Here is a 27,172-nt window from a genome sequence, read left to right on the forward strand (position 1 = left end):
CAGATGCTGCCTCTCCCTCTACCTTTGGAAGAGAAAAAAAAAGTATCCGTAGGCGTGGAAGCCAGTTTCTGTGACGGCCTAGGCAAAATGCCTGGGCCGCCTGTCACATTTGATTTCAAAAGATAATTCTATTTTGAGCAAAGGAATAATGAAAAGACATCCCCAGCTGTCCTGGAAAGAACTCTTCCTTCTCCCCAGAAGCCTGCGTTCCCCAGGCACCCGAGGTATCTGGATGCCGCAGCCCTGTGCCTTCCCAGGTATTATTCTCGCATTGCTGTGTGCTCACATCTGAGCCCCGGCCAGCATGGACCGTCCCCCTTGCCCTCAGTGAGCTCCTGTGCCTCCCTCCCTCTGGAAAGATCAGGTCCCTTCCTCCTGGGCACCCACACAGAGGTTGTCCCTTGAGACCCATTCCTCTGTCTGACTCTGTCATTGGTCTTAAGGCTCTTCTGTGCCAGCATGTGCAGGGCGGGCTGGTGTATGGAGACACAGCAGCATTTACCGAATGAACAAGCCTGTAAGTGGACTGACTCACACCAGGGAGGAAGGCAGAGCTGCTCACTGGTGGGTTAATTAAGAGCAGAAGGTGTGCGTGGATAGCGGCTGCCCTGCTGGGAGTTTCCCCTACAAACCTGAAATGTACTGTACTGTAGGGTGTGCTAGGGGAATGGAGCCACTGGCCAGCCATTGACCACTCCCGTCTCTGAACTCAAGCCCTGGCTCAGGGGATGTGTTTGCCAGAGGCCGAAAGATTCCTTCCATCCAATGTGCGTGGCAGGAGCTGAAAGCTGTGGGAGGGTCTAAGCCATAACCTCGCCTGTCCTGGACAATTTTAGGTTAATTTGACACAGGCTCGAGTTATTTGGAAGGCGAGAACCTCAATTGAGAAAATGTCCCTACCGGATTGGCCTGTGGGGCATTTTCTTGATTAATGATTGATGGGAGTGAGCCCAGCCCACAGCAGGTGGGGCAACCCTTGGACTTGTGGTCCTGGAGACTATACAAAAAGGAGCTGAGCAACTCACTAAGCAGAGGGTTTTTCTGTTCGGTTTTGTTGTTGTTGTTGTTTGATTGGTTGGTTTTTGGTGTTTTTTGTTTGTTTGGTTGGTTGGTTTTTCGAGACAGGATTTGGAGCCTGTTCTGGAACTAGCTCTTGTAGACCAGGCTGACCTCAAACTCACCGAGATCTGCCTGCCTCTGCCTCCCAAGTGCAGGGATTAAAGGCGTGAGCCACCACCGCCTGGCTCTAAGCAGAGGTTTCCCATGGCCTCTTCCTGCCAGACTTGGCTTTCCTCAATGATGGGCTGTTACCTGATTTGAAAGTTGTCAGTTGAAATAAGCCCTTTCCTCCCCAAGTTGTTCCCGTTCTGGTGTTTTATCAGCACAAGCGAAACCCTAACTACATCACCCGACAGCCCAAGGAAGCCTGCTGTGGCTGGTTTGGCTCTCCAAAAGCATGAACAAGGTGAGCATCTCCTCTCCATTTCCCTGCAGTGGTCACTCCATCTGTTACCCACCTGCGCAACCCTGGGGAGAAAAGAGCCTGTGGTCCCAGGGGAGAAAAGTAGCCGATCGGGTCCCTGCCTGTGTCTTTCTTATCCTCATATTCTCCAAGGACAGAATGAGGTTTCCAGACACTGCCTGTGCAATTTAAGGGACTCTTAAGTTGACCCGGAACCTCTCATGGGAAGGCGTGGTGGAGCCATGCCTTCCTTTGAAGCGTCATACTAGGTTGGCTTTCCTGGTCCTTGACACTCTCAAAGCAATGTCAGTTAAAACAAAACAAAACATAAATGACCGAAACCTTGGCAATGTGGGGAAATTGTTGTATCCAAGAACCTGAGAGTGAACAAGAAGGCAGAGGGTGGACACACTTAGTGCTCAAGCTGAGAGGGAGGATGTGAAAGACAGCTCTGAAGGGGATGAAGAAATGGAGGAGCAGGGACAGAGCAGAAGCACATCACATGAGGAGATCTCGGGTGACAATACACTAGGAAACTTTGAGGAAGAGGGGACCTGAGGAAATAGTTTAGTCAGTAAAACCCCTGCTGGGCAAGCATGAAGCCCTGAGTTTCATCCTGAGGACCCAGAGTTTGTAATTCCAGAATTGGAGAAGTGGAGACAGGCAGAACCGTGGGGCTAGCCAGCCTAGAGGAACCAGTGAGCTCGAGGACACTAAGAAGCCTAGTCTCAAAGCTGGGTGGATAGCACCTGAGGAATGGCACTGGGATTGGCTGTTGGCCCCAACATAAATGCACACATATGTATTATAGTATACCCTTATATTTACACATGTGCACACATACCACATTTTTTAAACCCCAGCACGCCCATGACAGCTCACAACTACCTGTAACCCCAGTCATGGGGAATCCAATGCCTTTTTCTGGCCTCCACAGACACCAGGCATACATATGATGCAGTGACATACATGGAGGCAAAACCATCTATACATATAAAACAATTTTTAAAACACCTAAGAAGAAAATGCATGGATGTGTTTTTGCTACTTTGTAAGAGCTATGTCCCTTGATTTAACATTTGGGCTGAAGGCAATGGGTTTGGTAGAAGGAAACTAGAGTATTTTTGATTCCTTGTTTATTACAGATTATTTATAAAAAATTAGCAGCTGCATAGCACCTGCCTACACAATTTATTTAAGACGTGTTTAGCTAGACTTTTGCTAGGACTGAATTGGAAAACTAGAATTACTTTCCAATAGATTTAGGTTTATTGACAGCCCTTCCCCAAAATAAGAGAGATGCTTGCTAGGAAAGCAAGTTATAAGCAGTTCAACATGAGCTTGAGAGTGGGTGCCCAAAACGGACAGTCAAGTCTGCTTTTTAATTTGTTAGGACAATTTTATTACTTCCCTTTTTCTATTGTTGAGTTATGAGTTATGTGTTCATTTAAAGAATTACTTATTGCTCTCTCTCTGTGTGTGTATGAGTGCATGGTCGTTATGTGTGGAGTGTTGTTGTGAGGGGGTGTTGATGTGTGCCACATCTAACATGTGAAGGTATAGGTGCAAAATATTTTTCAGCACCCAAGAGAACCTCCCTGTAATGGTACTGGTGCAGAAGGGAGTGCAGTGCTCAAGGGAGTCTCTGGTCGTGGCACATGTGGAGAGTGGAGCACAGCATCCAAGAGGAAACCTGATAAAAACAAACCAATACAAACCAATACAAAAAACATCACTCTTACTGGAGAAAGCATGAATATGTTCTCCAAAGATCAAGACCAAGAAAGGTCTTCATTTAGCACTTCTATTTGGCATTGCATGGGGGAGCTAGTTAATGCAATGGGACAAGACGAAGAAATAAAGACACACAGATTGGAAAGAAGGAGATGAGTTAATTCTATTCACAGATACCGTAATTGTCTATGTAGCAAACCCCATGGGACAAAGATTCTAACAACCAATGGGATAAGTAAGTGTAGTAAGTTCTCAGGTGGCAAACCAAAGCAAATGTGTTTGTATAACTTGCCATCATACGCTTAGAAGGAAATCTGACCAAAGATTTTGAAGCTCTCAAGCCACGCTGAAAAAAAAACCCAATATTGTTAATGTCAGTTCTCTTCTAATTCGTCAGCAGATTCCTAACTATTGCAGGCAAGCAGGCCTATTTGGATATGTTGACATTATGGTTCTAACACGCATGTGCAAGTGCCCAGAATCTATAATACCTAAGACAACTTTGCAAAGAAAGACCAACGCTCCCTGGTATGGAAATTTACTCTAGTATGATAGCAATTCTAAGACGGGCTGGTGGACTGGAGAGGTGGGTTCATCTAGAAAGCGCTTGCTGTGTGTCCTCCTTCGTTTTAACTGTCACCTGGACACAGCCACCTACAAATCAGCTGAGAAGGGAGTCAGTTGAGGGATGACCTAAATGAGATTAGATCGTGGGCATATCTGTAGGGGACTGTTGATTGTTAATTGACCCAGACCATCGAGGGCAACATCATTCCCTAGGCAGGGGTCCTGAACTGTGGGAAAGTAAGGAAAGCTAAGAACAGGCAAGCAAGGAAGGGTGTGTTTGTTCTGCTTTTCGTTGGGATATTTTATCACGGCGAAAGAAATGAAGGTAGAACACTGCACAAGCCATCAGGACCCGAGTTTGATCTTCCAGAAGCCACATTATCAAGCCAGGTATGATCACTTGCATTTGCAACACCAGGGCTGGGAGGTGGAAACAGGCAGATCCTTGAGGCTCTCAGGCCAGCTAGCCTGGCTACATCAAGAAATTCCAGGTTATGAAAGGCCCTGTCTCAAAACCAAGGTAGATGATGTTAGATTGGGGCTGGTGGGGGTGATACAGAAATAAAGAAATAAAGAAGCAGAATTGTTCTCTCAATCAGAACAATTGACAGGGCAGCAGTCTCTCTAAGAAGTAGAGACTGCCACACACATGACATGGGGCTGGGTGGGTGGAGGAGCTTGGGGTTTTATAGGGTGGGGAAGGGGGAACTTGGAAGACAGAGAGTCCATCTGCAGATCAGTTCCCTTGCAGTCTGGAAGAGAAGATATTGGTGGGTTTGGTATGTGAGTCACCCAATCAGAGGTGTCCACAGGCGTTTAATGGCATCTACCTCCCTGTCCTGAGCATCTCAATCCACCAGAGGCTTGTGGATAGTTAACCCTTCGGATTGTTTTCTGAGAAGCATTGTGGTTGACGTCTGTCCTCCATACATAAGCTCACAAATGTGCAAGAGGCACCCATGCACACATGAATATGCCACATGCATGTACACATACACACACACACAGCGGATATTATAATGAAATAGAAAACTCAAACTTCTTCTTCTTGCTCCTCTTCTTCCTCTTGTCCTCTCCCCCAACTCCTCCTCCTCCTTTCTTGATATGTATCCCAACCTGGCCTCAAAATGTCCTTCCTAATAGCTCAGTTTCCAGGTTACAGCTGTATGCCACCATGCCCAACTCAGATAGGACTCCTTAAGCAACTTTAGGCAGCTCCTTTTCAGTGGGTCAGAGAATAGCTACAAGCCATCCTAGGCTCTGCCCATGTGCCCCTAACCTGCCTCAGTGAGCCTTTGACCCTAGACTATCTCCAATATCCATGTCCTCCATGAGGGTGAGCCCTTCTACCCAGAGCACTCCCAGAAGCCAAGGTGGTCACTGAACAACCCTGCTTTCCATACTGAATGATCATCCTCCCAAGGACGCAGGGACCTGACTTCTAAGAGTCACTAAGATGTGATTAGTCTGTCAGTTCCCTGTACTCAGATGTCCAAAGGTTTGCTACAGACAGCACCATGTGCAACAGCTACAGGAAGGTTAGTTAGCCTGTTTGGCATGCTTGAGTTACCGGGGCAAGCATAAGGGTAATCAATGGCTCTTTCCCCAAGACTATGAGAACATCTCTAGGAAGAACTAACCAAGGAGAGAAAGACTCCTCCCCCAGAGTGGGCGGCGCTTAGAACAGTGAGCCATGGATATTGATGTCCAAGGAAAACACAATGCAGCTTTGCCTGCTCTCCTTCATCTCTTGTCTGGGTTTGCAAGGCAAGCAAAAGTAGGTTTTAGACTCTTAACTGTTACAACCGGCAAGGCTCAGCTACCCATCCCAGCATCTTAATTAAGGGGACAAGAGACAGTGAAAAGCAGAGAAAGGGGGTGTGTTCAGCATGGTCACATTGGAGAGAGGAACTATTGCCCTCGGCTTGTCTTCAGACTATGAGGTTTAAGCATAAGGGCCAGAGGCAGGCACAGCTAAGCCGTTCTGCTGATAGCAGGTTTCCATCTGTCTTTGAGCCCTCTGTCTTGCAAGACAGTTCAGTAAGGTGTCAGAAACCTGTTGAATCTCTTTCAGGGGGACAAGCTCTTTCCCTGGGTAGCATTGGGACTTCAGCCTTCCCCAACATGAGATTCCTGGGGAAACTTGAACTCTTTGGAACCCATTGTTTCAAGACTCTGAGAGCCAAAAGGAGGGGTCAACCAGCTCTCTCTCCAGTATCTTTTCTCCTGCTAGGATGGTTACAAGAGGAAAGTTTCCCATTTGTGTCTCCATTTTCTACCTGTGTCCTTCTGTTTTGTTTAAGGGGTGGACTATGAACAAAGGCGTTACAATTCAATGATACGAGCTTTTAAATTGTTGGTGCAAGTAGATATGTGTGCATGCCACAGCACATGCGTGAATGTCAGAGGACAACTAGGGACAGTCAGTGCTCTCCTTCCAGTTTGGCTTCCCAGGACCAAACTCAGATTACTTGGTTCAGCAGGAATCATTTTCTCCAACTGAGTCATCGTACTGGCCCTGGGATATCACGTACGATGTGGGCGGTGGGTGGAAGAAATGTCCTGTCCTCTCCCACCTGGCCCTGCTTCTCTCTCAGGACTCAGGTAGCCCAGTCTGGCCTTGACACTATATAGTAGAGGATGACCTTGAACACTTCTTTCCACTGACCCTGCCTCAAAGTGACCTTCTTTCCTTTGCTGCCTCTTGCTTCCAGCATAAGCTTGTAAATCATTTTAGACATATCTACCTAAATTATTCCCCTTTACAGCTTGAAGCACAGAAATGGGTCATTATCACATATATATTGTAAGAGGAAGTCAAATCTAAATGATATTTATGACAGGATGAAAGAGATTAGGATCTCCTGTCTACATGGAGCCTTTCGTAAGTCACTAAATGGAAAACTACAGTTTGATTTTACAATGACCAAATTTTACAGTTAACTCTTCAGTGCCCGTATTTTTAACTAGGCCTGCCTGGCCAAAACAAACACCTGAAATAACAGAATTTTTAAACGATATAGTAATGGTGAGAGGCAGGAAAACACAGATATAAAGACAATCATACCTACGCATTAATATACTAACACTGTAATTTCAAGTTAATAGGTCATCCTGAAAATGTTTGTACACACACACACACACACACACACACCCCTCAACATGTGTCTTCAATTAGGCATGACAAGAATACTAATTTTTATCATATAGTAAATTGTGCTTTTGGTTTTGTTTGTTTGTTTGCTTGCTTGCTTGCTTTAGAGTTTTTGAGACAGGCTTTCTCTGTGTAACAGTTGTGGCTGTCCTGGAACTCGCCTTATAGACCAGGCTGGCCTTGAGCTCACAGAGATTCCCCTGCCTCTTCCTCCTGAATGCTGGGATTAAAGGCATACACCACCACCTGGATGTAATTGCTACTTGGTTATTTTAGGAATCTGGAAGCATATTTAATTTTCTCTCACATTGTTTTTAGAAGCAAAATCACAAACACAATTGCATGACGCCAATAATCATGAATAAATGACTACATTAAGTTAGGTGCACTCTTGGAGAGAGAGAGAGAGAGAGAGAGGATTTTCACTCCTATATCTTTGAAATGTAAGAAATCCCCCAAAAAAGCAAAATTACCAAAATATGCAGCATGTGAAATCTTGGTTTAATATCGCCCCTGTTTTAAGAGCTGATCACCAGGGAGAGGTAGATGCTTAACTATTTTTAAATGTCAGAAAATCCCACTTTATCTATCAGTAGAGTGATCTGAAGTTCTTTACCAAATCTCAGAGAGTCCTGATAACTAAAACTTTATGTTTTAGTTTTTATCCAGGCAGTGAACACAGTATGGGACTGCCTCTTGCTCTATATTTTATCAGAAAGGGGGCTATAAGCATCTTTTCTTTTGAACTTTTAGAGGAGAGCGTAGAAAGAACAATGAGAAGTGAGAAAGTGGAAGACTGATGAAGTTAGAACCCATCCTCACTGGCCTGGCTCTGGTCACACAGCTTCTACACAAACTAGAAACTCACACCTGACACATCACCAAAGAAAGAGGGCCACATGCCTAGGTCACAGTGTGGAACTACAGAATGCTGACCTCAAACCCACCAGTCCTATAGACATGTTCTCCAATGAGAATTACCTAGGTTAAAACCAGGTCACATAATTTCACAGAACAATCACAAATTTTATCAAAGGATTTAAGGTGTTTAAAGGTCACACAAAAAAAAAGGAGATCAATTAACCTAAAGAGGATAACAATAAATGCCTGGGTGATAGCCAAGAAAATACAAATACACATATGGTTGAAGGAAATTGTGAGGATTATTCAGAATTTGGAAACTGAGTTCAGTAAGAAGTTAAAAATATTGAAGAGAACTCAAGATGAAGTGAAGATCGAATTGAAAATCTCAGTAACTCAATTAGAAAACTCAGTGGGGGAGCGTTATGAATATAACGGATCATGTAGACTATTAGGATTTGAAGACAAAGAAGATGAATTGGGACACTCTAGTAAAGAATATGAAATTTGAAAATAACACAAAGAAACATGCAACAACTTTGGAAAATCATGAGAAGACCAAATCTTCAAAGTGTGGATGAAAGACAACAATCCCAGATCAATGGAATAGACTAGATCTTTAAAAGGAACATAGGAGAAAACCTCAGCAACTAAGGAACCACCCACCACACAGACACCAGAAAAGAAATTCCCTGTGCCACATTAAGTTAAAACATTAAATATACAGAATTAAAAGGCTCTAAAAGCAGTAAGAGAAGACAAAACAAATACACACACACAAAAAAATAACCCCACAAGTCACATATAAAGGAAACCCATCAGAACAACAATGAACTTCGAGCTCTAAAAGATCACGGAGGCCGACCTCGACTAGTCTACCCGGCAGAACTCCCTGCCATAGTTGAAAGAGACAGAAAAGCTCCCTGCAATATAAGCGGTGGACAAGAAATCATGCACACCAAATCAGGCCTGCAGAGAACACCAAACGCAACACTTCAGACTGGAGAGAGAAACAAGAATAACAAAAGACTATAGAAAGAACATGATTAAAACTACAATTAGTGAAACACAAAATAGAACTAAGAACACAAACAGAAACAACTACAACAGAATGAGAGCAATCAACACACCTTCCTATAACAGTTTAAGTATTAATGGTCCCAACTCCCCAGTCAAAAGTCACAACTTTGTTGAATGGACTAACTAATGAATTCAATCTGTCTATTATCTACAAAAGATTCATTTTTACCTTTAAAGATAAGAGTCAGCTATATGGGGCTGGAGAAATGGCTCAGTGGTTGGAAGCACTGGCTACTCTTCCAGAGGTCCTGAGTGCAATTCCCAGCAGCCACATGGTGACTCACAGTCATCTATTGTGGGATCCAATGCCTTCTTCTGTCGTGCAAGCATGCATGCAAGTAGAATACTCATGTGTACAGAATGCATAAATAAATAGAAGATGGGTGGCAAAAAAAAAGTCAACTTTAAGCAAAATGATGGGAACAAATATTCCAAGCCAGCAGAACCAGGAAGCAAGCAGTTGTCACCAATACGATATATGAAAAAAAAGACTTTAAAACAACTTAAAAATATAAACAAGTGCATTTTATTCTAACCAAGGTAACAATTAACCAGGAAAACATTACAATCCTAAACATATATGGGGCAAACTCTGGCACACCCAGTTTTATTTTAAAACACACACACACACTTTGGACTTAAAGACACATGTTAACTCCAACTCAGTAACAGGTGATTTCAATACCCCAATTTCTCCAGTAGACGGGTCATACAGTTAAAAATTAAACAGAGAAACCTCAAAAGTAACTGATATCATGCACCAAATGAGCATGACAGATCTGTACAAAAAACTCCGTTCAAAGAGCGAAGAACAAAAAAGTCTATTCTAGAGCCCATGGAGGCATCTCTAAACTAGGCCACATGTTTGAACACACACACACACAAAAAAAAACTTATTAAATTCAGAAAAATTTAAATACCTCCATGTATCCTTTCTAACCCAAATGCAATAAAACTTAAAATCAATACTAAATGAATCTCTAGTAACTACACAATTTCAGGAAAATTAAATAACACAATACTGGATGATGAATGGGTCAAAAAGAAGCCAACCATTTTTTTCCCTGAAATTAAATGAAAATGAAACACAATACAAAAAAAACAACTCTCTGTAACATATTAAAAGCAGTCCTAAGAAGAAAATTTATAGCTCTAGGATCCTACATTAAAACACAGAAAAGGCACAGATGAATACCAATGATGTATGCAAGAATTTGGAAAAACAAGAACAAACCAAACCCAGATCCAGTAGACAGACAGCAAGGAATAAACAAACAAACAAATAAATACAATCAGCAGAAATCAATGAAGAAGAATCAAAGAAAACAGTGCAAAGAGTCAACAAAAATCCAAGAGGTATTATATCCTTGAGATGATAAACAAGATCAGCAAACTCTTGACCCAATTAACTAAAAGAAAGGAAGTGATGACCCAAATTAACAGAACCAGAGGCAAACATGGAAACATTACAACAGACACCAAAGAAATTAAGACTATTGTAAAGGGATACTTTAAAATGTATACTTTATTAAACTAGAAACTCTAAAATAGATGAGTTCCTCAATTCATCCAAACAAAGTTGGACTTAGAAGAGATTAACAACCTAATCAAACCATAACAAATACAGAGACTGAAGCAGTAATAATAAGAGCCTTCCACCTCCAACAGCCCAGGCTCGAATAGATTCACAGCGGAATTCTACCAGACTTCCAAACATTTGCGACCAATACTTCTTAAATTACTCCAAAGAGAAGAAGAAAGAGAAGAAAAGGAGGAGGAGGAGGAGGAGGAGGAGGAGGAGGAGGAGGAGGAGGAGGAGGAGGAGGAGGAGGAGGAGGAGGAGGAGGAGGAGAGGGAACAAAAAGAAACAGAAGGATCACTTCCAATCTCTATGAAGGCAGTTTCACTGTAATACCCAAACCAGTTAAAAATACAACAAAATTAAAACTGCGGGCCGATATTTCTTGTAAACAAGGATTCAAAAACCCCCAATAAAATATTTGCAAACCAAATACGGATATGTATTGAAAAGATTATCCATTATGACCAAGTTGGCTTTATTCCCAAGATACCTGGATGGTTCAAGGTACACAAGTCAATCAATATAATAAACCACACAAGTGGACTTAAAGACAAAAGTCACATAATTATTTCAATAGATGAAGAAAGGCCCTTTACAAAGTCCAGCAAGCTTTCAGGGAAAAAGTTTTAAAATGACACCAGTCGTGACAACCTCCGTCTGCTGAAAAGAGCCGCTTCTGTGGCTGCAGCTAGGAGTTGCACGGGTTTGATAAGGTGACGGTAGTAGATCCTCCTTTAAGATCCATGACGTCACTAGCCCCAGGTATTTGGCTCAGTGTCCAGGACCAGGCATGTCGAGAGGGCCCAAGTCCAATTAGACAGGTGTTGGTTACCATCAAGACATGAGTGTCACTATTGACCTTCAGGGGTATCTTGCACGGCCGGTCACTGTGGCAACTCACAGGCTAGAGAGGGCTGCTGATTGCCACCCCTCTTTGGCATCTTGCATAGCACCTACCTAAGCTATGAAAGCTGGTTTCCAGGAGGTGGTGCCTAAAGCTATGGTGGTTTCTTGCAGACAACAGAAAGGTGGACTTCGTTTCTTACTCCATTCAGGCAGCCTGTGTCTTTTGACTGAGTGTAGATCAGTGAGTGTGGAGAAGGCAGCAGGGTTGATGAAAGAGGGGAGGCTCTTACCAGGCAAAGATGGCTCAAGAAGAAAGCATGGTCTAGAGCTAAGTGTGTGGGTATGGAGATCCCATCCCTTGTCTCATTGCCCACCGCAAAGGCCACACAACATCTGCCACAGCCTTCATACAATCCCGTCCTGTATGTACTACTGTCAGTGACTGTAATGTATCCTCTAGTCCGTCAGCCTTTCCAGAATGTCCCCATACTTATGAGGTCTACTCCATTCATAAAGGAGGCATACCACCCTATGCTACATAGTGATGTGGGAGTCCCCTCTGTATGCTGTGAATATGTTTTATTGAGGGCAGGGCAGAATATAGCTAGGTGGGAAAACTAAACTGAATGCAGGGAGAAAGAAGACAGAGTCAGGCAGATGCCGAAGAAGCAAGCCACCCAAGATGCCCAAGAGGTAGCTGCCCAAGAAGCAAGATGTGAGGTAACAAACCATAAGCTTCATGGTAAAATATACAATAATGGAAAGGGGTTAATTTATGATGTACGAGATAGTTAATAAGAAACCTGAGCCAATAGCCCAAAGAGTATGTAAGTAGGAGTAAGCCTCAGAGTGATTATTTTATAAGTGGCTTCAGGAACAGGCGAGCGGGGAAAACTCAGCCCAGGGGGACCAGCAGGATGGAGAATATTTATAGTTACAACATAGAGGAAGCTAGCGACCCTGGGATTTCATCTAAGGAAGCTTTGTTCTCAACTGCTTGGTGTTAGCCGCATATTCTATCAGCTATTGCAGGGAGAATGCAACTGTCACTGCACACCAACCACAGGGGGAAATGTAGCTCTGTTGGGACTGCTCTCACCTGTGAGCGTTTCACCCTCAAGGGATCGACCTCAGTTGCATGTCTTATCATTCATCCCAGGGGTTGTGCAGCTGATTCTCCCAGCTCAACTTATCCTGTTAACCTCTGCTTGAGAGGCAGGTTATGTCACTTTAGGTTAGGTTACATGACTTTAAGTAGGTTATGTGACTTTACCTAGGGAGATGTGAACAAGTTTATTCAACCAAGATAGGAGACAGATAATAGACATGCACATAGCTTAATGAACTAGTTAGTACATTATGGAGATTACTTACTGCAGTATGGGTGCCCCCAGAAACAGCTGTATCTGTAACAGGAATGAGTGGCCCTGCTTTTCGTCCTGTCTGCCCAGCTAGCTTACACCTGAAATAATCACACAGAAACTGTATTCATTTAAATCACTGCCTGGCCCATTATCTGTAGCTTTATACTGGCTAACTCGCACATCTTGATCTAACCCATTTCTAAAAATCTGTATGTCACCACGAGGTCATGGCTTACTGGGAAAGATTCAGCATGTCTGACCTGGTGTCTCCATAGCAACTCCCTTACTGCCCTTCTTTCCAGCCTTCAGTTCTGTCTACTCTGCATACCTAAGTGCTGCCCTATCGAAAGGCCAAGGCAGTTTCTTTATTAACCAATGAAAGCAACACAAATACAGAAGGACCTCCTACACCATGCATCTGTAGGTGTCAACTCACAAAAGCTGCATTCCCGGAGCTCACTGCACAACTGGCAGGCAACTTTACTGGAGAGTCTCCTTCTCTAGCAATTCTATATGCCTGCTTCTATATGCCTGTAGGGGGCGTTTCTGAGGCTTGGAACTTTCTGGCCTTCCCTAGCCTTTTTTTTCCTACTTTTCCTCAGCGTCTTAAGCTTCATGAGCCTCCTTCCTCCATCCAGGAGGGGGCGCTTCACTCTAGAAGAAGCAGCTGTGAAACAGCCATATTTCCAATATGTCTATGGCAACGTTCTCTCTTTCTATGCTGTCTTTATGGAAGGAAAGGGTTGTGTGTGTGCATCTGTACATAAGTGTGTACCTCAATTGCCTCCCTCCATAGGTCTCTAACTGAACTGCAAGCTCACCATGTTGGCTAGGCCAACTAGCTAGTGAGATCCTGGGGTCTACCCATCTCTATCACAGCGAACTGGGGTCACAGACAAGAAACGATTAGTGCTAATGGTAAGCTTGACAAAGTCTAGAGTCACCCTGAATATGAGCCTCTGAGCATGCCTATGAGAGACTATCTTGATTACATTGATGTGGGAAGGGCTGCTCGCTATGAATGGTATCATTCCCCAACTGGGGTCCTAGGTTGTCTAAATGGAAAAGGAAATTAAGTAGAAGGGTTTTTTTTGTCTTATTTTGACTGTATACACAATTTTACCAGCTGCTTCAAGCTCCCGATGCTTTGATTTTCCATCAAGACTGACTAGGAACTTTCTAGTCCCTAAGTCTTTCTTCCTTCGAGTTTCTTTAGGTTGAATACTTCACTGCAAGAAAAGTTTAAAAAAAATTCTAATACAAGGCACATGTGTCTATGACTGAAATTGTTAATGTGGGTGCTGGGGATTCAGACTCAGGTCCCCAGATTTATTATACAAGTTCTCTTACCCACTGAACCACCCCCCCCCAACTCCCTCTCAGCTGCTGTCTTTCTGGTGGGTGCATGCTGAGAATCATAGGAGAACCAGGCTGTTGAGACAGGTTCACAAGCATACGTCAGGTTGAGCTGGTGTGGGCCTTTCCTCCCACACAGGCTGGCAGCCCTGTCCTGCTCCAGGCTGACAGGGTGACGCGCCTGAGGTACAGGAGCCTTGAGAGCCAGGCAGGAGGTGCTGCCACAGGGGAAGCAGAAGGGATATCCCAAGCAGCAGAGCAGCTAGAGCAGAGGACTTCCGGAGGTAGCTCCAGGGCAGGGTGGTGTCTACTGTGATGGAAGTCCTTAGAGTATTGTACAGTGAGGGCTGCCTGGACAGAAGCCCAAGAGCTAAGTGCCAAGAAGCTTTAGCACGATCTGGTTTTTACCCCCTCCGGCTTTTGCCTCCAGTACGATGTGTGTAACCACCCTGCCCTGAGAGAGATTTACTGGGTGGCCATGTGTGTTCTAGGGGACAGCTAGCCACACCTGAGTAAGCAAAATAAACTCCTGACCTGGAGCGACCCTGCCCTTATGGCCTTGTTCCCACCTGAGCCTCACAGAGGGCAAGACAGGACAAGGATGGTAGACTTTAAGAGATCTCCCAGGCCCAAGGCCAAAGGCCTTGGACCTGTGAGAGCCTTTTTTACCACAGGCTGAGTTCTTGGTAGGAAAAGCTGAGGCATCACCTAATTCTGGATACTCAGGATCCTCATATCACCCCTGAAGGATTTGCTCTTTTAGTCTCTTATAGAAACACAGGGCAGCTTCTCAGCAGGGAGAGTGCATGCATTCCCAGAGTCTACAGTAAGAAAGGAAGGAAGGAAGGAAGGAAGGAAGGAAGGAAGGAAGGAAGGAAGGAAGGAAGGATCTGCTATTGTGTCACATGCCCATGTGACCTTGCTGCTGGGGAGACAGAGACAGACAGATCCCTCGGACTCACTGGCCACCCAGCCCAGCCTGACTAGTGAGTGCCAAGGAGAGAACCCTGTTTCAATAAACAAGGTGTACAGCTCCTGAGGAGCGACACGGAGCATCCTCTGACCTCCATATATGCTGTGTTAGAGTGCTCTAAACAGAACTGATAGAATAAATGCATACATACATATATATACATATATACATATATATGCATATATATTCATATATACATATACATCATATACATATACATACACATGCATGCATGCACACATATTAAAGGGGTTATTATGGTGGCTTGAAGGTTATAGGAGGTAGACCAACAATAGCTGTCTCCAAATGGAAAGACCAAGCATCCAGTAGTTGTTCAGTCCACGATGTCGCGCTAGTCCCAGTCTGAAGCTGGAGTTCCAGAAGATTCCTAGAGAGTTGCCTATCTTCAGTCTACACTGGAATCCCTAACAAGTAGGTTCTAATACCAGCGAAGGAATACCTCAGCAATGGGATAGATGAACTTACCAGTGAGAGTGGGGGCAGGCAGGCAAAGAGCAAAATCTTCTTTCTTCCGAATCCTTTCATGTAGGCCACCAGAAGGTGTGGCCCAGGTTGAGGCTGGGTCTTCTTATCTCAAATGATCCAGTCAAGAAAATCCTTCACAGGCATGGTAAGCTGCTTGGGTTTTAGATGATTCCAGGTGTGATCAAGTTGACAACCAAGATTAGCCATCACACACACACACACACACACACACACACACACACACGAGAGAGAGATGATAAGGGGCTGAGGAAATGATTCAATTGGTAAAGTAACTGCCGTACAGGCATAAGGACCTGATCTGGGATCCCCAACCTCTATGTAAACGCCAAACAGGGTGGGCAGCACTGCATGGAAGGGGAACAACAGAGACAGGCAGATGCCTAGAGTTACCAGCCTCAAATGGGGGAGCTCCGGGTTTAGTGAGAGACTCTAAGTCAATAAACAAACAAATAAGTAAAGTGTATAGAGACCAAAGAAAACACCCAGCATCAGTCTTTGTCCTCCACATACACGCTAGCACATGTGTACACCCACACATGTGCACACCTACGTGAACACACGCACATGCGCACATTTGTACACATGCACACACAGAAACAGGGAACATTAGGTTGCTTTATGTAATGTCTGCCCTGCAGGCCTCATTGTAGCCAATACTCTGATGGAGGAACATTTCAAGCAAGATGCCTACTCTCCAAGTCTGTGCATAGGTGGGGGCTCTGTATCACACTCGGCTAAGTCCAAGGCTCTGTGTTTCTAGGAACAGGGAACATGCCGTTCACAGACATATCACCTACAAAGAGTCCTGGAAGGAATGAGCTGTCAGTTATCACCAGTACTCAAGCCTGAGGGCCACTTACCTATGTGCTATCCTTGGGCTCTGGTAGGCCATACTCGTTGGTGACTTGGGATGACTCTGTGAGATTTCATTCTTAATGCCTTGGGGGATATTCCTGTGTGTGTGTGTGTGTGTGTGTGTGTGTGTGTGTGTGTGTTCACAGAACCCACGCTGAAGTGTTCATATCTGCACAGGACCAGTTTGGAGACGGCGCAAAGACTTTCCTCATTAGTGGAACTCTGAGACAGGGTAGAAGTATGCGCCTGCTCTTCAGCAGGAGCCCAAGGAGACAGTCTGGCTCAAACTGTATCCCAGCAACTGAAGTAAACAAGTGACTCTCAAATGATTATAAATGTTGTCTACCCTCCTTAAAAGAAGGGTCCACAATTTAAAAACTATAGGAGCCTCTCCAGTACCCACAGACCCATAATGTGGCTACCAGGGAACACTCAAAAGTTCCCAGGTCAGAAGAGCTGGAGGAATAGCTCGGTTTCTCCTGAAACTGTGCTTGCTGTACAAGTATGGAAACTGCATCCAATCACTGGAGTTTACGTAAAAAAATTCAGGCATGAAATGGATGGAACTAGGAAAAAACTTCCTGAGTGAGGTATCCAAACCCAGGAAGACAAACATGAGATGTACTCACTCATAAGTGGCTATTAGACTAAAGAAAAGATAACCAGGCCGTAATCCACAACCCCTGAGAAGTTAACTAACAAGAAGGACACTAAGAGAGATATATTTCCCCTAGGAAGGGGAAATAGATAAGATCTCCTGAGAAAACTGGGAGTTGGGGGTGAAGAGGAGGGGAGGAGAACATGAGGGAACAGGATGTTGAGTTGGGGGAGGGACAGAGAGGGAGAGCAAGGAAAGAGATATCTTGATATAGGGAGCCATTATAGGGTTACGAAGAAATCTGGTGGTAGGGAAACTCCCAGGAATCCATAAGGATGACCCCAGCTAAGACTCCTAGCAATAGTGAAGAGGGTACCTGAACTGGCCTTCCCCTATAATCAGATTGATGACTACCCTAATTGTCATCATAGAACCTTCATCCAGCAACTGATGGAAGCAGATGCAGAGATCCACAGCTAAGCACTAGGCTGAGTCCATTTGAAGAGAGGGTAGAGGGATTGATTATATAAGCAAAAGGGTTGAGATCATGATGGGGAAACTCAGAGACAGCTGACCCAAGCTAGTGGAAGCTCACTGAATCAGGACTGATAGCTGGGGAACCTGCATGGGACCAAACTAGGCCCTCTGAATGTGGGTGACAGTTCCATGGCTTGGGCCATCTGTGGGGCCACCAGCAGTAGGACTAGGATTTATCTCCAGTACCTGAACTGGCATTTTGGAGCCTATTCCCTGTGGAGGGATATCTTGCTCAGCCTTGATACAGAGGGGAGGGGCTTGGTCCTGCCTCAACTTGATATGCCATACTTCATAGACTCCCCGTGGGAGGCCTTATCCTTTCTGAGGGGTGGATGGGGGCTTGGGTGGGAGGAAGGTGGAGAATGGGAGGGAAGGGAACTACGGTTGGTATACAAAATTAAAAAAAAAAAAACTTTTAAATTAGAAAAAAAATATTCAGGCATGGTAGGTAGTTTATAATCCCCAGAGCAGAGACAAACAGATCCCTAGGGCTTGCTGGCCAGCCAGCCTAGATGAATCGGTGAGCCTCAAGTTCCAGCTAGAAAACCTATCGCAAAACAAAAAGAAAAGTAAGATGTATAGCTCCTGAATAACAGAATCCAAGGTTGACTTCTGGCTTCCATGTGCACACAAGTCCAAACACACACACGCACATGCACACACACACACACACACACACACGTCCAAGCATACACACACATGTCCAAGCACACACACGTCCAAGCACACACACATGTCAAAGCACACACATGTCCAAGCACACACACATGTCCAAGCACACACACACACACAGGTCCAAGCACACACACACACAAGTCCAAGCATACACACACATATCCACTCATGCACACACAAACACTTGTCCAAGCATGCACACACACACTTGTCCAAGCATACACACATGTCCAAGCACACACACACACACACACACATGTCCAAGCATACACACACATGCCCCTGGGGTCTTGAGGATGGACAGAAGATGTTCTCTAACAAAAGACCCTGTTTACATCAAGCACATTATTTTCTGTGCATGTATAAATGTCCCACTTGCTAAAAGGAGGGTGTGGGAATGTGAGCTATGTCCATCTGACTCCACAACCTAAATCCAGACACTAAAAAGAATACGAGTACATGGAGAAGCTGCAAACAGTGGGTGTGGTGTGGGGATGCTTCACAACTCAGAGAGGGAAGGTGGAGTTCCCAGGTACCATGGCAGTGTAGACCCTGAACTCATGAGGGAGGAAAACAGGATGAACAATGTTTGTGTAGCATCTCTTGGCCTCTTCCTTCCTCCACCCCTCCTCCATTTCAAAGGATAGCCACCAGAGAGCCCCCATGCTGCGCTTCTGTCTACAGGAAGAGTTTGGGAGAATTTATTAGGAGCTGAAGAAATGCTGACACTGCAATCTTGCTGGTCCTAGCAGGCACCTCAGAGCTCTCATCAGATGGCCACAGGCAACAGGGGAGGGCTGCCAGAGCAGCAAGGAGCTGTTCACTGAGGCCAGACCACCGATGGCCAGCAGGAAGGATGGCAGAGGCAGACGTGGCACACTGGGTGCTAATTGCACACTCTGCCTGCAGCACTGAGCAAGGCCTGGCAAGCCCAGGGAGGTCATCTGCGAGGGCCAGAGTGGAGAGAAATGGGGCCACCTGAGCAGGGCTGGTCCTTGGACTCTCCAGCATCTGGGGCAGGCCATTTGCCCATTTCACTCCTTTTAAAAGCATGGTGGGAAATGCTAAGTGAAAGAAAGACTGCTTCTCTACCTCTGGCCCCGTTTCTGAGTCCCTTCCTAATCCATAAAATAATATTTTCTTGATCCTCCAACTTCTACATGTTGTCTTCTGTTAAAGTAGTCAGAATTGCCACTGTGTACTGCAGGCACTGAGCAAACTATGAAGTTACAGGGTTACAGTGAACTTCTTACACACACATACATACACGCATGCGCACACACACACGCATACACGCACACACACACATACATACACACACGCGCACACACATGCACGCACGCACACACACGCATACACACACACACACACACACACGCATACACGCACCGTCCTTGAGAGGAGTCCTGTGAAGAAAGAGTAGTTACAGATGAGAAATCCCAAGTTCAAAGAGGCTGAGTGACTTTTCCCAGGTCACACACGAGCTAGAAAACTTGGGCAAAGTCTAGATACCAGGAGCCCCACATTCAGTGACAGCTGTGTTTTCACATTTGTAGGTTCGTGGGAAATTAACACCTGATTCAGTGAGCAGAGCAAGAATCACCCCATTGAACAGATGTGGAAACCGAAACCCAGTAAGGACCTGCCTACTCAGAACCTGAAAACTCCATGTCCTAACCCATGCCACACAACTGGGTGTGATGATGTTTGCTTTGAAATCTCAGTACTGGAGAGGGAGACAGGGACAAAAGGATCCTTGGGGATCACTGGCTAAGCACCTCAGCTTAATCACTGAGGCCCAGCCTCAAAAAACAAAGTGGATAACACTTAAGGAACACCTGAGGTTGACCACTGACCTCCGTGTATATGGGCACACACATGATCACCTGTACATACATGAACATGTACACATCCTTGCATGTGAATGAATACTAGAGCATTGCTCGCGTATGCACATTGTCTGTGCTCTTGCCCAAGGCCACAGGGTACTAAGGACAAGAGCAGGAAGCCCACTCTGACCGGAGCCAGGGAACTGCACCCTGCTCAACACCCCTGCCTTCTAGCGACAGAATGATCACTATGGCTGGGTTTGTCCACAGCTCTTGATACTAAGCAATATTTCCAACAAAAGTCTTGTAAATTGATTTGTAGGAGAGGGGGTGGTGGAGCACAAAGGGGGGCTGCAAACATTGAATCTAACACCAAACTAATCTAATATGTTCAATTTTGTATTCCTTCCCTACATTTAATGTGTGCAAGCAAATCATTGGCGCTTCGGTTTGCACATATATCTCAATGTGCAATGGTGAAGCGGCAATAAATAAAGGCGTTATCTAGATAAATGGTTGCCGGGCGGAGTGAAGCACGAGGAATGGTTTGTATATCCCTATTGTTTTACAAACAGGAAATTCACTTCTCCATTGACTCTTGGCTATGGCCAGCTTTTGAAATTCTAGAACAAGTAAGAAGGGGCAGGGGAACCTAGAATAGCAGGGGGAAGCAGAAAAGGGTTTCCAGGATTACCAGGAGAGGATATCATAAGTGGTAATGATGCTTGGGGCTCCACGGCCCTGAACCCACCCTGGTTGCAGCCTAATCTTTGATCTCTGCCTATGCACTTGAAAACAGCCAGTCAACCATGACAGCACGCTCTGCAGACCTCGGCCTGCACCGACACCAGCCGAGCATTTTGACCCGGATCATTTCTCCATCTCTCCCTTTGCAGTCCCAAAGCCACGTGTCCCCACGGGCACTGCTGGAGAAGCCAATCAAGGATTCAGCCTCTCCTTACCTTCCACCAATCTAGCCTGCTCAGAGGTGCTTGCCATGGAGTTTCCCGCTGAGATTCTCACTGGCTTCCTTTTTCTACCCTTCTTAAAATTCTAGAAACTTCCTATTACGATTCCCTCTCGAGCTCTCTTATCTTTGCTATTCTCACTTAGGCTCCTGTAAATAAACTGTGTGCTCTTTAAAGACAGGAGATTTATCTAATTTACCTATTTTTTTCTCAGCACCAATTATAGTTTCTGGGATACTGGGATGCCAAAGGCTGGTTGGCTATGCAGGTGGAAAGTGTGTGTGTGTGTGTGTGTGTGTGTGTGTGTGTGTGTGTGTGTGTGTGTGTGTGCATGTGTGCCTGTATAATGAATGGGTGCATGGATGGAGGAGCTAAGTCAATGGATGGGTGCATGCATGCATGGATGCATGGGTGGATACATGGGTGGGTGGGTAACTGAATGTGGCAGTAAGTAAGTGAATAAATGGATAGATGCATGGGATGGATGTATAGAGGAATTGATGCATGCATGCATGGTGAGTTCACATATTTGAAGATAGATACAAGGATGCATGCATGCATGAATATAAAGATGGATGAAAACTGGGTGGTCAGTAGTTAAGTGAATGGAAGCATAGATGCATGGATGGACGGATGGATAGATGGCAAACTGATAAATGTGTGGATAGATAGTTGAGTATATAAAGAGATGGGCAAAAAGCCGGGCGGTGGTGGCGCACGCCTTTAATCCCAGCACTCGGGAGGCAGAGGCAGGCGGATCTCTGTGAGTTCGAGACCAGCCTGGTCTACAAGAGCTAGTTCCAGGACAGGCTCCAAAGCTACAGAGAAACCCTGTCTCGAAAAACAAAAACAAAAACAAACAAAAAAAAATAAAGAGATGGGCACACAAAAAAAATGGATGCAGGTAGATGACTGGGTGAGTTAGGTGGTGGGCAAGAATCAGGAACACAGCTGGTTGGGAAAGTGTAGAATGAGGATCAGGATGAAGAAACAAAAATCCAACCCATACATTCGGCATTAAATTCCCTGGGATTTAATACATCATGAGTGCTGAGAAGATGTGTCATTCAGTAAAGTGCTTCCTTTGCAAGCATGGGGACTTGAGTGAGACCCCCAGAACCACCATAAAAAGCCAGGCACAGTAGTGTGCACTTGTAATCCCAGCACTGGAGAGGCAGGGATAAGAGGATCCTTGTCAAGACAAACCAACCGGTTCCAAGTAAAAGAAATGAGGGACCCTGCCTTAAAAGAATGAAGTGGATGATACCTGAGAAACAAGACCTGTACACACACACACACACACACACACACACACACACACACACACACACACGCGCGCACACACATTTTCTAAAACTATACCATAAACCGCTGGTGAAACCCATATCCCACATCATCCTGCTGTATCCAAACCCATGCTAAACATGCTCATCTTCCACATAGCACATCAGCCCTGAGGTGTTTTCAGGCCCAGTGCCTGCTCCAGCCACCATCCTAGGCTCTTCAGAACCTCTCGTTCAACACGGTATGTCCCTCTTGGAGCTCCAGCTGCCTTTGTGCGGCCATCCTCCAGTAGCTGTCATGACTTCACTTTTGGATAATGTCTCAACTGCAGAGTCCTGCAGTCATGGTATTAAAACATATGCCTGAATCAAATGAGATTCTTCCTTCAAGCTGAGCCCCCAAATCCCACTCTATTCCCATCTAATTACAATCACCCCAGGTTACACCCTATTGCCATTTTGTTCATATCAGCGTAATTAGAAATGTCAAATACTTTATAGGGCTCACAGTATGTTTGACTGAAGAGTATCTGGTCTTATGTCCTGATATTGGCCTAGTTTAAAGAAAAAAAAAACATCAATGAAGCACTTCTTTTTTAATAAGTTGCACAGGCTCCAGCAACTGCCAGGGTCTTTTTGAAATTTCCCCCTTCGGTACGTCTTTGCCTGAGAATAGATATTAACAGTAGGATGCACATAAAAATAAAACTGGGTGAAGTGTTTAAGATCATACATGGGCTTAACAGTGTACTAAATTCCAAACCATAAACACCCACTTTAGCTGCCATTTCTTCCTCTAAGTTGGACTACAAATCTCGAGATGAGTCAGCCCTTCAGGAGTCAAGTGAGGACCTATTCCCCACCTTTCCGGCTCTACAAGGGCAAAAATGATGAGTGTTCTACTTATGCCAGAGATTCTTCACTGTAAGAGGGGACAACCGCAACTGCCTCAGAGGGTGATTGAAGCTGTGAGACGCCATGCAGGCAGGCACGAGTGCATGCACTCCTGCACACATTCCTGCATGCATCGGTCGCTTCTCACATTGCTATAACAAAATACCTGATTAAAAGCGATTTAAGAGAGGAAGGATTCATGTGGTCACAGTTCAAGCGTACCGTGTACGACAGCTGGGAGAGCACGGTGGCAGAGCAGGGGGCAGCTGGTCACACCATACACAGAGCCAGGAAGCAGGGATGGATGAGTGCTGGTGTTCGGCATGCTTCTTATTTTTCATTCAGTCTGGGACTCTCAGCTGTGGAATGGTGTTACCTACATTGAAGGTAGGTGTAGCACAAATTCTAATTGGTTTTAGTAATAAAAACCTGGAGTCAGATATCAGGGTAAATTCTGAAAGATCGGAGAAATAAAGGAGTCAGCCAGTAGAGAGACCTTTTACCTCTACCGAATCCTCAGACTAAAGGGGGCAAGATCTTGTCTCTACAAGTCCCCGAACTGAATGCTCTGAGCTCCTGTCTCCTCCCACCTTACATCTCTCTCTCCACCCAGCCATATCCCTTCTTGTCTTCACCTCCCTAGTGCTGGGATTAAAGGTGTGAGCCACCACCACTTAGCTCTGTTTCTCTTTTAGACAGATTCAATCTCGTGTATCTCAAGGTGGCCTTGAATTCACCGAGATCCATCTGCCTCTGTCTCCCAAGTGCTGGGATTAAAGGTGTGTGCCACCACTGCCGGGCCTCTATGGCTAACTAGTGGCTAGCTCTGCACTCTGATCTTCAGGCGAGCTTTATCTGTTAAAGCACAAACAAAATATCATCACAGATGGGTCTTCCCGATTCAACCCAATCTACAGAGTCCCTTATAGACATGTCCAGAGGTTTGTTTCCATGCCAATTCTAAATCCCACCGAGGTGACCATCAAGACTGAGTATCCCAAGGTGCCTCCTACAGGCATTCCTTAATAATGGATATCTCCCAAATCCACTAAAAGCTGAACATATAAGCAGAGAATGGGTCTAATGTGCCTCTGATACTCTACCCTAGCCAAGTAGTCCACCATGGGGCACCGTCATTTCCCCTCATGATCATGTGGCTAACTAGGAGCTGTGGCCACTACACTGCCAAGCATCACAAAGGCAGACTGTATCCCTCTCTCCAGCTGGAGAAGTGCTGTGGGATACCTCTCTTGTAGGTTGTGAATATATGTTGCTCTCATTGGTTAATAATAAAAGCTGTTTGACCAATAGCCAGGAAGGACAAGGTTAGGCGGAATAGTCAAACTGAGGACTCAGATGAGGAGAGGTGGAGTCAAGAGAGACGCAGAGCAGTCACCCAAGAAACAACACACCAGCAGACGGGTAAAAGCCACAGCCACATGGCAATACATAGATAAATAGAAACGGGTTGATTTAAATAGAAGAGCTAGTTAAAAATAAGCCTGAACTACAGGCCAAAGAGTTTGTAATTAATATAAGTTTCCATGCAATTAGTTAGTTTCCCTGCGGTCAAGAAACAAAAGCTCCACCTCCATCTACAGGGAAACATCAAAGTTCAGCAAAATTTCTTCTGAGTGTGTGTACAGTCAGACCATCATACACCGGAGACGTCTAGACCAAGAACCCAAGGTCCCCTTCTACTCTGTATCTTGCAGGAGGATGTGCCTATTATTCCATCCCAGAAGACACCTGACTGTCTCGTGATATTGAATCTGAAAGTCTCAGACCAGGCACGGCCCAGGGAAGCCCTGAGCTTTCCCTAAGACTGTGCTATTGACTGTGCACAGCACTGGAATTTGGACCTTAACTATCTCCTGAAGGTATGGTCTTGGCTTGGTCCTCAGGATAGCAGTAGTGGGGATTTCAAAAGTGAAGGCAAGGAGGGATCTGTTCATGCTATTACAGAAATCAGACCTTCAGGAAAACAAATCGAACTCAGAGAGCCGGAAAACTCATCTTTAATTGCGACAGCGGGCCCAGCTGGCAGACCCATCTGAGGAGTTGGGCCCTGATCCACAGTTTTTCACAGTATTTATAGACTGTACAGAATCTTTTTTTAACCTTTTTCTGTCGCTGGTGGGTTTAGCCAGTATGACTAAGGACCATGATTGAGAGTGCTCACAGAAGAAGAAACGATACGGTTGGAACAAATATTTCCTAACTGTCCGGTTGGAGAGGGGCGCGATTAGCCGATGCAGGAAGTGAGATTACGGAAGCAAAGTGGAGTGCATGAGATGAGACATAAGCCGCAAGCGCAGTAGAAATCTGAACTCAGTCTAATTCTCCCCACCGGCGGTCACTCTGGATAAGTCCTTTAAAAGGACTGGCGGCACCCTAGCCCCTCTTCTTCCTGTCGCTTTTGAGGGGTGCACAGGCGCGTGCTGGCACCTATGCATACGTAGGCACCAGTGTGAGGAAAACAGAACCACCTTGAGCTTCATTCCGCAGTCACACCGACTCCCTCAGTTTTGAGGATGTCTCAATGAGAGCTGGAGTCTGCTCATTAGTCTGGGCCAGCTGGCTAGTGAACCCCAGGTATCCACTTCCCTAGCACAGGGTGGGGGGTATAGGTATGCCCCAGGTACCTGGCTTTTTGAAACTGGGTTCTGGGGACTGAACTCAAAGCATATATTATTCATGCTTGCAAGGCAAGCACTTTTCTGTTGTGCCATCTCCCCTGCCTTTCCTGTCACTTTTTTTTAATTTAATATTTTTTCATTTATTTTACATACCAACCACAGTTCCCCCCTCCTCTCCTCCCATTCCTTCCCCCACCTCCCCTCTATTCCCCACTCCTCCTCAGTCTCCATTCAGAAAGGGGAAGGCCTCCCATGGGCTTGAACACAACATGGCACATCAAGTTGAGATGGGACCAAGCTCTTCTCTCTACCTAGAGGCTGGGCGAGGTGATCTCAAATGGGGAACTGGTTCCCCAAATCCAGCTAAGCACCAGGGACAGGTCCTGATCTCACTTCTAGGAGCCTTAAAAAAAGACCAAGCAACACAACTGTCACCCACATGCCGAGGGCCTAGGTCGGTCCCAGGCAGGCTCCCTAGCTATTGTTCCAGAGTCCATGTGTTCCCAGGAGCTCAGGAGGGCTGTCCCTGTGGGTTTCTCTGTCATGCTCTCCTGGGTAAACTGGGCACTAGGGTGGGGATGGGGGAATGGGAACCGGTCACTTTTGGATGCCAGTCACAAGGGGGGGGGCAGCTTTGTTCTACTACAGAATTCCCACCATGTTGTGCCAACTCATTGACTAACGGAGGAGAGCCTACAAAACTGAGAGTGAAAACCAAGCTTCTCTTTGTTACAGAGGCAGCAAGCAACACACACACCGACTCACTTGACAGTCCCAGTCAGAGCTGCCCCTGGCCCTTGGGTCAGCTCTCTGAGGAAACTTCCTTCTTGACAAAAAGAGTTAGACTGGAGAAAATACACAGAAAGAGAAACAAAGAATGTGCCCTCACCCCCGGCACGGAACACCCTCTGAGAGAGCTGAGGGACAATACCACAACCACAAACTAAGAAAGAAAGAATATTCCAGAAGAGGAGATTTAACAAACACAAAGAAGAGCTCCAGTTGAAACAATAGAAGCATGGCATGCCACACCTAGATGTCTCAAAGAAAGAAACAGGAAAGACAAGGAGCTAAGAAATTGGAGTACAGAAGCTATTTTTAAATAGGGGACCTATTGCTTTGATGGCACACAGTGGCCTGCCAGTTGACGGACCAGCTTGGCTCCACCCTAAGATCAGAGCCATCTTATTACAAGGTCAAAAGAAGTTCACTCCTATTTTCTGTAAAACTTGGGTTTGACCATCTAGACCCATTTTCCAGAAGATGACATGTTCCACACCCTAAACCCTGACCTCCACCCTAATAAGATATGTTATGCTAAAAAAAAAATTGAGATGTTCAGTCACGTTCCTATGTAACCAAACTTCCTCTGGAAAAAACCCAAACCCTTGAAAGCCCCCTAGTCTGT

At 45.4% G+C, this 27,172-nt stretch overlaps 1 long non-coding RNA gene across 1 annotated transcript; it reads left to right on the forward strand.

Annotated features, from left to right (window-relative positions):
• Positions 1–1,217: 1,217 nt before the first annotated feature.
• Positions 1,218–27,144, forward strand: LOC119823421. The gene is made up of 3 exons (XR_005286950.1): positions 1,218–1,465; positions 24,841–25,005; positions 26,500–27,144. It is a non-coding gene; the product is annotated as an uncharacterized LOC119823421 (long non-coding RNA).
• The last annotated feature ends 28 nt before the right edge of the window (positions 27,145–27,172 follow it).

Source organism: Arvicola amphibius, chromosome 9 (assembly GCF_903992535.2).
Source record: "Arvicola amphibius chromosome 9, mArvAmp1.2, whole genome shotgun sequence".
NCBI classification, from domain to species: Eukaryota; Metazoa; Chordata; class Mammalia; order Rodentia; family Cricetidae; genus Arvicola; species Arvicola amphibius.